This window comes from Notechis scutatus, chromosome 1 (assembly GCF_049901735.1).
Source record: "Notechis scutatus isolate UNSWTSFEM ecotype Mainland chromosome 1, rNotScu1.2, whole genome shotgun sequence".
Classification (NCBI taxonomy): Eukaryota; Metazoa; Chordata; class Lepidosauria; order Squamata; family Elapidae; genus Notechis; species Notechis scutatus.
The window spans coordinates 22,662,223-22,679,102 of NC_142009.1; the positions used below are offsets into that span (position 1 = coordinate 22,662,223).

The 16,880-nt window shown below is 40.9% G+C and overlaps 1 protein-coding gene across 1 annotated transcript in view; it reads right to left on the reverse strand.

The window, feature by feature from the left end:
• TMEM132E (transmembrane protein 132E) overlaps nt 1-16,880 on the reverse strand; it is a 270,096-nt gene that overhangs the window by 44,159 nt on the left and 209,057 nt on the right. The gene's annotated exons all lie outside the window — the stretch shown is intronic.

Below are 16,880 nucleotides of genomic sequence, written 5' to 3' on the forward strand. Positions count from 1 at the left end.
ACCCTTTCCATCAATTGAAGAATTTCCTCCAGGCCTTAAGTGATACTTAACAGTGAGTTACTGTATGATCTGATGCAATGTTTGTGTTATACTCTACAAGCTTCATGTGTTAGAACAGGACAGCGTTTCTCAACCTTGGCAAATTTAAAATGTGTGGACTTCAACTCCCCAAATTCCACAGCCAGCAAGCTGGGAATTAAAGTCCACTCATCTTAAAGTTGCCAGTTGAAAGAATATTGAATGTTACATCTTTTTTAAAAAAAAAGAAGAGAGGAAAGGGAATTTATTTAGACTTAAATAAGTTGTCTTAAGAGCTTATTGTTCTTAAGCCATTGTTGTCTTAAGCCATTGTTGTCTTAAGAAAAACAACAAATTCTGTTCTTAAGACATTGCTGTATTAATTAAAATTAAGAGAATAAGCGGGTGCTCACTTTCTTGGCCTCTTTGAATAAGAGTCCAAGGAAGTGAGCACCCACTATATTCTGATTTATCTTAAGACAATAATGCTGTAGGATAGGCTGAGAGACAGAGTCTGGCCCAAAGTCATCCAATAAACTCCCTTGACTGAAGCAGAACAAACATCAAATTTCTTCAGTCCAAATCCAATACCCTAACTTTATCCAACACATGCTCTTGTTTACTATTCTTCCATTCCAAACTCCTCCTTCTACAAGAAAAGGCTAATCCGTTTACTTCTACCGTCATACTGTTAACCTTTCATTACAACACCCTCTGATTAAAGTAGCACTCATCAAGTATCTTACGACCACAAGTCCCAAATTTCCCAGGCCAGTTTGGAAATTCTGAACAACGAAACTCATTTTCTGTACACAGAAAATTCTCAATTTTATGGATCAATTGAAAGAAGGAATATCTGTTACACCTAAATGTGCATTAAATCCAATTTGATAGAACTTCATTTGCATCCATTCATATCAATAGCATACAGTTTAATTACATGATTTACTTGATTTTATACAAAGTGAAGTCAACTATGTAATGATGCAAATAATGTAAATTAATAGTACTGACGTAAATAATACCAATTGCTCAGATTGTTTTGGAAACAGTTGGCCTTGTCTGTTATTTGAGAATGAATGCCAACTATTTTGAATGCCAACTATTTTAAGTCTACTTCATGGGCAGACACCCACAATTAATCTTCCCTATGTTTCCTACTTGTCATATTGGGGCTGACAGGTGAGGCATGCTCTGGGTCCCATTAGGTAAACAGTGTTGGCTGGTAAGGCCAAGAAGGAGTCTCTTCTGCCATGGCACCGATCCTATGGAACATCATTTTGTCTGAAATTAGAATGGCCAGAATCCTGTTGGCCTTTCATATGCCTTGAAACGTCGTGCCTGGGTCTGGAGTCCCAAGGGTAGAATAGAATAAAATAACTGTTGGAAGGGACCTTATAGGTCTTCTAGTCCAAACCCCTGCCTAGGCAGGAAACCCTACACCACTTCAGACAAATGGTTATCCAACATCTTTTTAAAAATTTCCAGTGTTGGAGCATTCACAATCTCTGGAGGCAAGTTGTTCCACTGGTTAATTGTTCTAACTGTGAGGAATTTTCTCCTTAGTTCTAAATAGACTCCCTTTTCTTTGTGGCAGCCCCTGAGATATTGGAACACTGCTATCATGTCACCCCTAGTCCTTTTCATTAGGCTATGGTATGTTGGAACCAGTCTCTTGGCCTTGCTGATGGTGGTTTTTACGATGCTTGGCTGCCGTGTGTTTTCCTTTCACATGTATTTTGTATCTCCAGTCACATATTTAACATGGGTGGCTGAATACAGTAGTCCTTGACTTACAACTAGTCATTTAGTGAATGTTCAAAGTAAGGACACGCCCCAAAATGGGATATGATGTCTGCCCGTCCGTCACATCATCCCATTTTAGGCGCTTGGCAAATATACGGCCGTTTGCAACGTCCTGTTTTTGCTGGAAACTGGCATTTACTTGTGGTTTCCAGCAAAAGCCCTCTCACAGTGAACAATGCATTTGCTTAATAACCACTGCAAAAAAAGTAATAAGATCAGGTCTGTTCACATGGTGTTTCACTTTACGACCATCATGACATGATCAAAATTGTGGGTTCAATTAGTTATAAGTCAAGGACTACCTGTAGATCAAATAAACAAACTAACTAACTAACAGCTAGGGGTGAGTAATGTTGAAATAAAACAGATTTAACCTGTGTATGGAACTATAGTAAGGTGATAGAGCACATACTCCTGAGGAGAAGATCAGGCTATTGCACAATATAGGGAGTTACTACACATCCCATATATCTCATACAGAGGAAGGGCATTCGGAAGCTGTTATCCAGAGGACTGGACTAAATGGACAGATTCAATTTAACGTAAGTGTTCCCCAATCATGAATGCCTTCCAGAAGGGTGGAGTTCATCATACTGTTTGGGGCTGAGGCAGAGAGGAGAAATGATTTTCTTGTGTGTCTGTTTCCCTGCCCCCCCATTAAAGGTTAAGTGTTGAGTCTTTTTAAAATTAGGAAAATTGGGTTTCAGGGGCTTACCCTACAATTTGGTAGGTTTCCCACTTCAGAAAATGGGGGAAGCCTGGTGGCTCAGCAGTTAAGAAGCTGGGATTGTCAACTAGAGAGAAGTCAGGCCAGGTTTGAGACCCGAGCTCCACACAACGGAGTGAGCTCCTGCCCTTATCCCAGCTCTTTAACAGATTAACAGATAATCAGAGTTGGAAGGGACCTCATAGGTCATCTAGTCCAACCATCTGCCCAAGCGGGAGATCCTACACCATTTCTGACAGATGGCAGTCCAATCTCTTCTTGAAAGTCTCAAACCTCTTGCCAACCTAGCAGCTCAAAATGCAAGTAAATAAATAGCTACCACTTCGGTGGGAAGGTAACAGCGCTCTGTGACATCATGTTGGCCTCATGACCGCAGAAATGTCTTCAGACAGCACTGGCTCAATGGCCTTGAAATGGAGATTAGCATCGCCTCTTATAGCAGAATAAAATCCGCAGGGACACTTTACTCACTTCAGAATGTCAGACAACTTCATCATTGATTTTGGACAACTGGGATCAAACGGGGCTTCAAGAAATCACAAAATGGAGGAACACGGGGGAGAACATGTACATCTGTCCCTGAGGTCCCTGGTTATCTATCCTCCAATGCAAAGGAGTCCTCCAGTTCCAAAGAATCTGGCCCGTGGCAACCCTATTCTAAACATTTTTTGCTACCTTATTATCAAAGCATTATTGGCCACATGGCCTCCTCCTCTCTATTCCAGGGGCCTCATTTTGATCACCAAGTGACTGTGCGTTCATGGGAGGCTCAGATTATCTCTGGGGCTAGAAGAAGCCGTGGAGAATGGTCCACTAACTGGCACCTTTCACCACTCAAGTGCTGGAAACAGCTGCACAAGGGAGGACTTAGCTTGCCCTCCCTGAACTCCAACCTCAGAGGAAAAATTAGAGCTATTAATACGCAAACACCTTCATTAACCCTCCTAAATGCATGCAGATTGTGTCCTTCAATCAGCCGCTCTTGGTACAACAGAGATGGTGGCTGCATATTTATAGTTCCTAACAAAACATCTGTCAAGAGGAAACAAGTACTTGTGTTTGAACAGAACTCAAGGATTCCTACCCCTGAATCCAATACTGGCAACTGAAGGATTCCAGTCCGCAGATAGGAACACAAAATATTTTGGTGCTAGAAGCAAACATCTTTTTAAAAAGGTTTTCCATGCTGGAATTTTTAATGACAGATGGAGAATCTGCAAACTATTCAGATAGTGTTACATTTCAACTCCTATCAGCATAGCCACACAGTCACACTGTGGCTTTGATCAGAGCCACTTTAAGAGTTAATTTGAGAGACAGTTTGGTCTAGTGGTTAAGGCACCAGGCTAGAATCAAGGAGATCATGAGTTCTAGTCCCATCTTTGGCATGAAAGCCAAGAGAGTAGAGTGACTTTGGGCCAATCACCCTCTCTCAGCCCAATACACCTTACAGAGTTGTTCTTGCGGGGAAACTAAGAGGAGGAAAAAGTTCTGTTTTGTTCACTGCCGTGAGTTACTTATAAAGTAACAAAAGCGGGATAAAAACCAGAGAAATAAATAAATGCAACTTGACCTGAAGGGCCACTTTTGAGTAGTAAACCAGCAGGAAAAAAAAACTACATTGCTAGAAGGCAAGTCTAGAACAAGATAGGTGACACCAGGGATGAAAATAGCAATAGCACTTAGACTGCTTTACAGTGCTTTACAGCCCTCTCTAAGCCATTTACAGAGTCAGCTTATTGCCCCCAACAACCTGGGTCCTCATTTTACCGACCTTGGAAGGATGGAAGTCTGAGTCAATGGTGAGCTTGTCAGGATCAAACTCCTGGAAGTAGGTAGAGTTAGCTTGCAGTACTGCATTCTACACACTGTGCCACCACAGCCCATGAAGTCAATTTTACCCACAAACGCACTTAAAAAAAAAAAAAGATAACTGAATAACATTAATTGGTTTGGTTTCCATGTATCCAAGCATTTTCTCTTCTTTTCATATTCCACAGGAGAGCAATTTCTGGAGTAACTTTATGTATTCATTTTGTGATTTAATTTTCACCCACTTTCTCTGGTGCAGCTAAACTAGCCCAGCATATTCAGTTTGTACTTGTTTATGTACTTTTGTATTCAATCCATACTCTTGACCTTATTTCTTCTAGCTTTAGTGCAGCCACTTTGTTAAGCATTCCATTCCAAAAGCATTCAATATACTATTGTGTTCTTCCTGCCACACCCAATGCTCGCTCCCCTATAAAAAAGTGGACGGAAGAATCGTATTATACCCAGAATTTTCATTCCTTTTCACGGATATTCATTACTTGTCACCAATAACAAACGAAGGAGTACTTTTCCAAGAATATTTGCATTTTTTACCATTTCTCCATACATTTTCTCATCTTTCGTAAACATTCCATTAAGGAACACAAATCCATCCACTGGCTCTATTTTTCGTTCTTTTTTGTATAAGGTATAAATAATCAGTCCATTTTCCATGTCAAACTATTTTAGTCCTTGACACATTAATGTTCAAATCCGTACTCCTGTTGCCATCATGCAATCTATCTAACATTCCCTCCAAATGATTTGGGTTTTCTGCCAGCAACACAGCAGCATCTGCATAGGAAAGTACAAATACATTCTCATTTCCAACCAATGCACCTCCAATATCACCACCAGCACTTCTTATACATTAAACAACCAAGGGGATATTATACATATTTGCTTTACTTCCAGATCATTGTCGAACCATTTACTAAAGCATTTGATTTATTCTTGTATGTTTTCCTTCCTTCATATACATCTCTTACAGCTTTCAATAACTAACCTTCAACTTTTCATATTATTGCTTGACTTCAACAAATGTACAATAAACTTTCTTTCCCATGGCCATGAACTTCTCAATGGCATGCTGAAGGGCAAAAAATATCTCTACAATAAACCCCCTCCTTGGCATAAAACCACACTGTACTTGCAAATCCTGCTCATTATCACCTCTTGTATATACCTTTTCAATCAGAATTCTCTCAAATGAGGGGGGCTGGACTAGAAGACCTCCAAAGTCCCTTCCACCCCTATAATTCTGTTATTCTCCTTTGGAATACTATATTTCCCTATAGTGTTTGCATTTACTCTTGCTAGTTTAGATTTTAGGCAGAGGATAAATAATCTTATTCTCTTATTGTCAGGCACTGATGCAATCTTTAGGCATTTATTTATTATACAGATTTACATGGCCAACCAGCTCACACACAGGTGACTCTGGGCAGCTTACAATATTAAAAATCCACAACATTAAAAACCCATGGAATCCTAGCCCTCTCTGCCCAGGGCAGAAACAACACAATCAAATCAAACACTTGAACATCCCCCATCTCCATTCATGGTCCTCAGGCCCATTGACAAAACCATGACTTCGTGGCCTTTCAGAAAAGCAACAGGGTGGCGGCCAATCGTATCTCGGGGAGAATGATGTTCCATAGAAAAGGGACTACCATCAAGAAGGCCCTTTTTCGTGGTCCCACCAAATGAACATCCTAGATAGGACCCACAAAATATCGTACCTTCCCATTGTGATGGACTGAATAATAGGGCAGAGGTGATCCTTCAAATAGTCACGTGATGTATTAAGTAAGTTAAACAACCATTCTATAAGCAAACTATATCCACATTTTACAACGTCTATCTTGACAGCTTTACCATTTACACACTTTCTGAGAGTATTTATCACTTCATCCACTTTCTCTTCAATGCTAATATTAACAGCATTCATTGTTTGGTGTAGTGCTTAAGGGTGCTGGACTAAAAACAGGAGATCGTAAGTTGTAGTCTTCACTTAAATATGGAAGTCAGCAGGGTAATCTGGGACCAAACAGTCTTTATCAGTCCACCCCATTTCACAGGACTGATATGGAAAGAGAAAATATTATGTGTCATGTCCCAGCATATAACTTTCATATTCTATTATTGCTCTCTAGACCCATAGAGTAGCTGGAGGGACAAATATGCCCAACATATGATCTTCATATACTGCTGTTGCGCTCTAGCCATCTGTGGCACATGGTTATCCAAGGACAAACCCACATCTCACACATAGAGCATCGCTGGTGAGATTTAACTTATTGTTATGTTCAGCAGTAACTTAATGCTGTCTATCTTGTATTTGGTTCTCATTGTATGTATCCCTATTTTCCCCAGTTTCACCAAATCCTGTTCTTTCAATAAAGCATTTAGATCTACGCACACGGTCTGTTTTATTGGAGGATAGGTAGGTTTAACTGCATGTCGAGCTGCTTACGGACTAACATGTAGTGAGGACAGAACATTATGCTACCTTGAGTGGCAAAAAAATAAAATTGAGAGGATAGCACTTAGCAAAAGCACTTAGATTTATATAACCACTTCATAGTGCTTTACAGCCCTCTCTAAGTGGTTTACAGAGTCCGCCTACTGCCCCCAACAATCTGGCTTCTTATTTTACAGACCTCAGAAGAATGGAAGGCTGAGTCAACCTTGAGCCAGTCAGGATCGAACTCCTGGCAGTGGACAGAGTTAGCCTGCAATACTGCATTCTAACTACTATGCCATCATGGTTCTTATAGGATAACATAATGATAACCAAAGCTCAGTCTTTACCATGATTTCTATCTATCTGTCTATCTATCTATCTATCTATCTATCTATCTATCTATTTATTTATTAATTAATTAATTAATTAATTAAATTTATATGTCGCCCATCTCACTATCCAAAGCAATTCTTTGGACCTCAACTTCTCAGAAAATAAGATAAAGGCAAATTGTGCCTGCCAGAGAGTTCAGTGGGCTAAGCAGAATAACAGAATAACAGAGTTGGAAGGGACCTTGGAGGTCTTCTAGTCCAACCCTGTGCTCAAGCAGGAAACCCTATACCATTTCTGATAAATGGTTGCCCAAACTATTCTTAAAAAACCCCAAGTGGTGGATGCAGGAAGCAGAAGTAGTAGTCTTACTAGTAACGGGTCTCTTTGTATGATCCAACAAGTCAAAACCATGGTCGTAATGATGTAATTGAACTCTGTTCATTTAAAAAAAAAAACATCCACTGCACATAAAAAACAGGCAGAGCTTTGATGGCACCACTGTGTTTTATCATCTTGACTTTTTTTTTAACTAGACCTTACTGATATCCCTGCTCACCAATTTACTTCTCCAAGGGTTCTGTAAGTGGGCGTGAACAAGGCAACACTCATTTTTTGAGAGTGATTACTACATGCAGTAGCATCAAGGGCTTTCTATGGATTAATTATGTAAAAAAAGAAAACCTTTATATAACTAGATGCATTCAATATTTTTGGCACAGAATTTAGCACAGAGGACCCAACTAAATAGTCTTCTTTATCCTCCATGTATTTTGTTCCTTCCAATTAAAACCATTCTCTATCAGTAGCTAGTCCCATAGCTTGTGGCAGATAGCAACATATACTAATTAGTTTGTGAAAAAATGTTTTTTCTTTCTTTTTTAGTTTTATTGTTTGGTTTGGTTTCGTTTGTGCTAAGTGTTGGTTTCATACATTGACCTTGAATTCTAGCATTATGAGACAAGAAGGAATAATTCGTACTGCATTCACTTTGTTATGAAAACAGTTCTGCAGTCAAGGCTGTTCCTGTTATAAATTATATAGAATAATGGGAGATCACATTTTATTATAAACCCTTTTAGAGGCAAAACAAAGAAGTGAAGGTACCTGACTCGTCAGGCTAGCACAACACAACATAACTTCTGCCTTCACTTTTTGCTTACATTATGGTCTAATTTAAACCAAACAGATCAGGTAAATTCTGACTTCTCTACCATCATTTTTTAAATCACATGTTTATCCATTATCACAACTTTAAAATATTTTTAACATATGAAGCCTCTTTGTATGGATTCGTACACAAAGATTTATGTGGGGAGAACAACTGGATGGCCAAATGTAGAAACGTTCAGATCAGAAGCAGCTGAGAGAAGAATAAAGATTTTCACAATTTTATGCCATTTTTACCCACATGCTTTGTGATTGTTGGGTCATACCTAGTCCCCCTTGTTGATATAGCTTCCATCAAAGCTTCAGAAAAATAAATACAAGACTTGTGTCTCTAGAAACCCTCAATTAAATATGCCTCCATGGTCCTTAAATAGGAATATTTTCAATGTACCAAAATAAAAGCATCTACAATACCACCATCTGTCAGAAGCTAATGCAACATACAGCTTCTGTAATTCTAAACATTTAATTAGTCACTGCACATGCCAACATTTAGACAACCTTGACTGATCTTGAAAGAAACTAAGCAGACCTAGAACTAAAGGTGGATGGAACACCATCAGGAATAGGAAATTGAAGGAATTCTGGTTTGAGCTTCTTCGGCGACAGACCGAAATCTGCGATCGTGCGCAGCTTCAATCTGTGCTCACCGCTGGAGTGCCCTGAGCCGGCTGGTTTTGGGGCTAAGCCACCCCGTAGAGATGGTGAAGAGTGGGGAGACTGCCAGCAGGGTCGAGGAGAATAGCATCTCTCCTCCCCAGCTGACCTTACTCCCTTTCCCGAAGGATGTTGCAGCAGTGGTCAGAAATGGCCACCTCAAAGAAGAACTCGACCAGAAAAGAATGTGCAGGAGTAAGATAAGAAGAGAAAGTTTTGGGTGACCGGGTCAAACTGGAAAAACAACAATACAAGGTACCCTGGAACTTGAATTATAAAGAACAACATTGTTCCCAAAGAAGACTTTGAAGCGGCGAATGAGAGGAAAGGGAAAGGATTTGGTTTTTCTTTTCTTTTCTTCCCTATATTGACAACTAAGAGATTTAAGCAAGAAACTGGCAAAAATCCACTTTGACATTAACAGGTATTTAAGCTGAGAATAAAATGTCAAAGGGATAATAAAGATTTCTGGATTCTCAAAAACCTTTAAAAGAAGGAAAAAAACAAAAGGGTGGGATCTGGAAAAATGGAGGAGACCACCTGGAAGTGAAAGGAATTAACAGTGAAACTTTAACAAGATTCCTAAAAGATACATTTTAACTGAAATTTTGTAACAAGATAAGAGAACCCCAGGAAGAGAAAGTGGAAAAAAGAAGCAAGAAGAAACAGCTTTGGATTATTTGGATTACTTGGTGATTTTTGGACTTTTGGCTATTGGATTTAAAGGACTAAAATTAATGGGTGGTTGTTTAAAAGTTTTTAAAATAGTATCACTCTTGGAAGAATTGAGAATGGAACTTAAAAAACAGAAAGAAGATACACAAGAAGGAAGAGGTTCTTTTGGCTTCGTATTTCAATTTTTAGAAATGGAGATCCTGAACTATGAGAAACAACAAGAAATGCCTGTAGAACAAGAACGGTGGGACAAAGAAGAAGCCATCTTCAATGACCAATTATTTCTATGTGGGGAAAAGAAAGGAAAGGGGTGGGGGGGAGAGTGAAAAATTTAAGATCTGAAAAAACATCTCAAAAAAGGCCCTCATCCTCAGACATCCCCCTTTCTCAGGGGTCCGCTTCCGAAAGGGGCTCACTGTCATGTATTGATCCTGATTCAATCTGTTCCATTTGATCAATTTGATCCACTTCTTCCTCCTTCTCCTCCTCCTCCTCCTCCTCCTCCGTCGGCCTTTGGAGGGGCACTTCCCCTTGTAACTGTACCTGGGTATAGTGTTGCTCCGACCTGGTCAACGACCTTAGCGATTGGGAATCATAATCAGCGGTTACAGGATGTTCCCTGGTCAGAACTGTGTGTTGAAGACCTGCTGCGATTCCCTGGTGGATTGCCAGCTCCATCCAGGCCTTCATTCTCTCTGGAACTTCCTCTGGAAGAAAGCCGTCCTGTCGAAGACCGGCAGCCATTGGAGCGAATGTAGCTTCAGGAGCCCTTCGCGTGGTCAGTGTTCCAGGTAACTGGGCTCTGGGGAGCCAAGCTGTGCCTGGATGAGAGGGAGAGATCTAGGGGAGGAGGAGGGTGGGAAGAGGTAGGCGGACCTGGACTGGGGGGTGGAAAGTCCTGTGAGGCCCTGTGCACCTCCCGTGTGCATTTATCTATCTATTTTCTAATGCTTTATGGCTCCTGTTGACATCCTTTTCTGAAGCTTTAGAATTCCCTTTAGTCTGCTTAGGTTTGTGCTGAGATTTAGCTTTGACCTTCAAGGTTGAGGTCTGAGAGCTACTACCGCCTGCCATTTCGATTGAAGGAATTACAGTATGCTCGTTATTCAATGCAATGCTGTGAAGGCGGTTGGCACGCCCAGGGGCCTGATCTAAGAACAGACTGGTTGCCCTGATGATGTTTTATTCCCCCCCCCTTTTAATATCTATCTATAGTAAGTCATATCTCAGTAATAATATTTTATTGATATTAAAATATTATACTGAATTATTATTTTTATTATTATTTAATGATAATCACTAATATATAGCTATATATATATGGATATCAAATAAATAGCACACAGCTAAAAATTATTGAAAATCCAAACAGCCAAACTGAGAACGCCTAAAAGCCCAAGTGATGAAGGTAGAGGCCTTCAACAGCTTCCCTGCACAGGCAGACACAGGCCTAGGTGCTTGCTGTTGTGCTGCTGGGTTGATTGGGCTGTGAGGGTTAAGCCAACAATTTAAATGTACAGATAGCCTCGAATATAGTAAAAACAAGACGAGGGTGTAATGATCCCAAGGGTTCCTAAAGAGAAACCTCTGCTCAGGAAAGAAAGTACCTCACACAGCATGAAATGAAATACAGTCAGCGGGGCCACGAGGTCTTTGTAAAAAAAAAAAAAGGCTTCCGGCCGTTAACCTTTTGGCGCGCTCCCCAGCAGCAAACTCCCGCCACGTGGAGGAGTAGCTTCCGAGGGCTTCTCCTATAAGGCTAAACGGCAGGGAAGGGTGAAAGAAACTAAGTGTTTAAATCTTCCACCCCCAGACAGAGTTCAGAGGGGGGAGGAGAGCGATACGCCTCTGTTGTGAGCAAAAATGCTCACGCCGCTGTTCAGATGTAATAAATTGTGCGGCTATCTATCGGAATGGCAGGGGTAGAAAGAGCGGTTGTGGGGAGGGGGCGCGGAACAACGCCGAAGCCTCCCTTCACTTCGGGGCACGAATCAGCACTTCCCTATAATGCGAGCGATCTCCGACTGCCAGATGTTAAAGAAACAACATCGGGAGATCGTAATGCGATTAGGAGGCTAAAGAGTCCTAAAGACAAACTGGTCAATTTTCAAACCTGATAATAAAAAATGAATTTTCCTGTTTCGGCCAAGGAAGAATCACAAGCACTGCCTATCCCTCACGAGGCTGAGCCAAAACTGGGGAACGCTGGGGAGGAGTTCTGAGGAGGAGGAGGAGCGTTCCAGAAATTAAACCCAGCCTAGACATGCATAGACTGAAGCACCTCCCACTACTACTGGATGCTCTGAACAGGTCATGGGAGAACATCCAAGAGCTAAAACATTTAAAACATTTCCCTCACATGTCCTGTCTGTTCAGTCTCCCAGATTCCTTGAATTTAATTGCGATGTCCAAAGGTATGTGGAGCTTACCATTCTAATGAAATCTGCCTGATTGTGTTCTGTCAAGTGCCCGAAAAGGATTAAAATCAGGCACTTGTTTCATGTTTAAAAAAGCTGAGATGTAATGATTTTGGCAGTCATGTCAGATTTTTAAATTGCCATTTCCTCAGACCGCAGTGCCACAGAAGGCTAGATGATTACATTAAAAGACGTGCCATTTCATGCCTGGGAATTTGGTTATGCGAACTAGAAGAAAAAAAAAATCATTTTTAAATTCTAAGATTGATGTACTCCTTTTCATCCTTTCAAAAAGCTACTAAGGCCGAGAGGTGAACCAGAATTTGTAATCCGTTTATTTTATTTCTTTGTATAATTTAGAAGCTGCCTAACTGTAGATGATTCTGGGCAACTTACACTTTAAAAGCCAGAACAAATTAAGAATCAGATCACGGATATTGAGAAGAGGAAAACCAAACACAACAATAATCACCCCACAAGGGGTCAGCAGCAACACTATCCCAGGCCCTGAAAGCAGGAAGTTTTTCAGAGACTTTTTAAACATAATTAAGGTGGGAACCATATGGATCTCTGCGGGAATACTCTTCTAGAGGGCTGGTATCCTCTTTATTATCATTACCATATTATTCACCAGTTAAAAGTAAATTGCTCGTATTCTAAGAGCCCCGTCTCTCTCTCTTTCTCTCTCTCAAGCTGATAATAGTCTATTTCCAAGGTTACTGATATGCACAAACACAAATACGGTATTCAAAGCTGACAGATTTACTACAGTTTTAGGCAGATAACCACAGACAGCGATGTGACTCAAATGCCTAACAAGAGAGCTTACCTGAAGTGGGATGAACACAGTCCGAGAAACAGTAATGTAGTCCAAATATGTCCCAAGAGTCACAGGATGCTAAATTGGGTAGTCAGAAGGTCCAACGGTCAAAAGTCACAAACAAGATGCAGGATCAAGATGCAAGAGAGCTAGAAAGTCAAACGCCGTCTCCAATGAAGACTGCAAGCAAAGGAGTCAACTAAAATCTTTGTAGCCAACTGGCTGCAATTACAACATGCCTCACCCTTTGTTTAGTGAGAAGCCTCACAGAGGAACATTGTTCCGTTCGCTTCTGGATTTGCCTAGACATGGAACAAGCTCAAACTGCCCAAGGAGCTGCTGATCCAGTTCTACAGAGGAATTACTGAGTCTGTCATCTGCACCTCTATAACTGTCTGGTTTGGTTCTGCAACCCAACAAGACAGACACAGACTTCAGAGAGTAATTAGGACTGCAGAAAAAACAATTACTACCAACCTGCCTTCAATCGAGGACCTGTATAATGCTCGAGTCAAAAAGAGGGCTGTGAAAATATCTACAGACCCCTCACATCCCGGACATAAACTGTTTCAACTCCTTCCCTCAAAACGACGCTATAGAGCACTGCTCACCAAAACAACTAGACACAAGAACAGTTTTTTCCCAAAAGCCATCACTCTGCTAAACAAATAATTCCCTCAACACTGTTCATCTATTACGAAGTCTGCTCTACTATTACTGTAATCTTCTCATCACTCCTTCTCATCCCCTCCCACTTGTGACTGTACGACTGTAACTTTATCACTTATATCCTTACGATCTATATTGACTATTTCCTAGTATGATTTGATTGCTTATTGTATCCTATGACTATCATTAAGTGTTGTACCTTGTGATTCTTGACTCTTGACGAATGTATCTTTTCTTTTATGTACACTGAGAGCATTTCCACCAAGACAAATTCCTTCTGTGTCAATCACACTTGGCCAATATTCTATTCTATTCTAACTAGGGAATTGTTCCTCATCATAGGAGATACCTGTGGTTGATCAGCTTCCAATGAATTCTGGAAGTCTGGTTTCTGAGGCGGACCATCTTGAAGCACAGGTTCAACCTGGAGCAACATGGTCAGATTTCAGATCAGAATCAGCCTCTGAATCATGGCTAAGCTAAGGGCTAAAGCTCTTCCTTTCTCAGGAATATTTGGGGTGGCAGGAGGTAAGTATTACGGGATCGATAACCAGAAGCTATACAGGTAGTCCTCAACTTACCACCACAATTGAATCCAAAATTTCTGTTGCTGAGTGAGACACTGGTTAAGTGGGTTTTGCCCATGTTATGACCTTTCTTGACACAGTTGTTAAATGGATCGCCGTATATGTTAAATTTGTAAATACGTCTGTTAAGTGAAACTAGCTTCCCTGTTGACTTTGCTTGTCAGAAGGTTGCAAAATGGGATCACGTGATCCTGGGACACGGTCATAAATGTGAGTCAGTTGCCAAGAGCCTAAATTTTGATCACATGACCATGGGGGTGTTGTAACAGTCGTAAAGCAGCCATAAGTCATTTTTTTCCAATCCTGTTGTAACTTCAAATGGTCACTAAACAAATTGTTGTAAGTTAGAGGACTACCTGCTTCAAGACAGGAGGGAGACCAGGTCCAAGGACATGATCAGGAGGATCAAGACCCCTACCATCTCCTGCCAATGCATGCCCCTTCTATGGTTATTCTTCACAGCTGCTTTGTGAAGTGCACTTCAAGGCTAATACTGAATATTGTCACCCTCTCCGGGCAACCCAAATCAAGAAAGCAATTCTGCAGAAAGGCTTATTGACATTGGCTATAATAACAATATAATAATATAATAACAGGACATGGTGGTTCAATGGCTAAGATGCTGAACTTATTGATCAGAAAGGTCAGCAGTTCGGCGGTTCGAATCCCTAGCACCACTAAACAGAGTGAGCTCCCGTTACTTGTCCCAGCTTCTGCCAACCTAGCAGTTCGAAAGCATGTAAAAATGCAAGTAAAAAAATAGGGACCACTTTGGTGGGAAGGTAACAGTGTTCCATGCGCCTTCAGCGTTTAGTCATGCCGACCACATGACCACAGAGACGTCTTCGGACAGTGCTGGCTTTTCGGCTTTGTAACGGAGATGAGCACCACCTCCTAGCCAGAAACAACTAGTACATATGCGCAAGGGGAAACTTTACCTCAATAAAAACTATAATCTTCCAAGTACCTCTTCACCTCTTCTTATGTTCCATTGATTTAGGGAAGTGTTTATCTGAGCTACTCCTGAATGCTATCTTGTTTCAACCCTTTTGTCTACAGTTCCTGTATATTTTGGTCAACTTCCTCTCTAAATCATTTCTAGTATATACATCCTTGAATCCACAATTGAACTAAAAACCTTGTAAAGTAAGATTGTAAAGAAAGGAATAAAACCTTGTAAAGTAAGGAATAAAAATATTCACATTTACTGGACAATACAGGTAGTCCTCAACTCACAACCACAATGGAGCCCCAACTTTCTGTTGTTAAGTGAGACAGTTAAGTGAATTTTGCCCCATTTTACAACCTACCACAGTTGTGAAGTGAATCACTGCAATTAATAAGTTAGTAAGTTGGTTGTTAAATGAATCTGGCTTCCCCATTGACTTTGCTTTATAATTTATATATGAATATGTGTGTGTGTGTGTGTGTGTGTGTGCGTCTTTGGTTGACAGCCCAGTTAATGGATCCCAAATCTATATCACTCTACTCCATGTATCTCCAAGGTCATGGGATGCTGGTAAATGTGTATTGCCCTGCAAGCTAATGCCTGCATTAGATTGACTTAAATTGTGTTTTGATTTTGCTGGTGGCTAAAATGTATCTAAGCCGATAGTACAGGTAGTCCTCACGTTACGACCACAATTGAGCCCAAAATGTATGTTGCTAAGTGAAACATTTGTTAATTGAGATTGACCCATTTTACAACTTTTCTTGTCACAGTTGTTAAGTGAGTCACTGCATTTGTTAAGTGACTACGTGAATTTGGCTTCCCCATTGACTTTGCTTGTCAGAAGGTTGCAAAAGGGGATCACATGACTCTGGGACACAGCAATGGTCATAAATATGACTCAGTTGCCAAGCGTCCGAATTTTGATCGTAACTGTGAAAAACGGTCATAAGTCACATTTTTCAGTGCCTGTGATGATCCGGAGTGTAACACAAATGTAACAAAATCCAAAATGTAATTAAATGTCCTTTAATGCCTCCAACTTGGCCCCACTGTTCAACAATTCTCAGTTGGAGATAAAACTTATTCAAAAATAGTCTTCAAAAGAAAGCAATGCAGTCTGAACTTAATGAGCAGATAGAGGTGAAATAAAAAACCAAAACAAAATACAATGAAGGAATTTCCAGAATGGACCAGGATAAGTAATTACCAACTTCAAGGAGATAATAAGGCACAGTCTGTTGGAAGGATGCCAGCCAAGATAACTTCAGGCCAAAATAACACACGCTTTGCTTCTGGCAATGCTGTGTTGTAATCATCTCTCTTATATACTAGTCTCCCCAGCTACAACTAATGAGAATGATCATGGCCGCTTCCTCTCTCGTAAGCCAAGTTGTTTCCTTCTCCGTTCCTCCCTGTGTGTCCTAGGATGAAGAGGGGATGGGCCTGGTTCTTCCTCTGACTGCCCAGCCAGCCTCTGCCCTTCCCCAGCCTCCTCCACAACCTCTGGAGCCACACCTTCACACCCTTGTGGCTGTTCCTCCTCTCCCTCAGAGTCTGACTCTAACAAGGGCATGACAGTGCCGTTGTAACTTTGAACAGTCCCTAAATGAACTGTAGTAAGTTGAGGATTGCCTGTGACTTTTCAAGGACTAACTGACAAGCCGCTAATGGCTCTGCAAACTAGGGCTGCAGAAATGGTCCAGCATTCCTTTTTCTCTCCCTTGTTGTTCTCCCAGGCAATCTGGCCCAAAGCAGCCAAGCCAAGCCACTTGC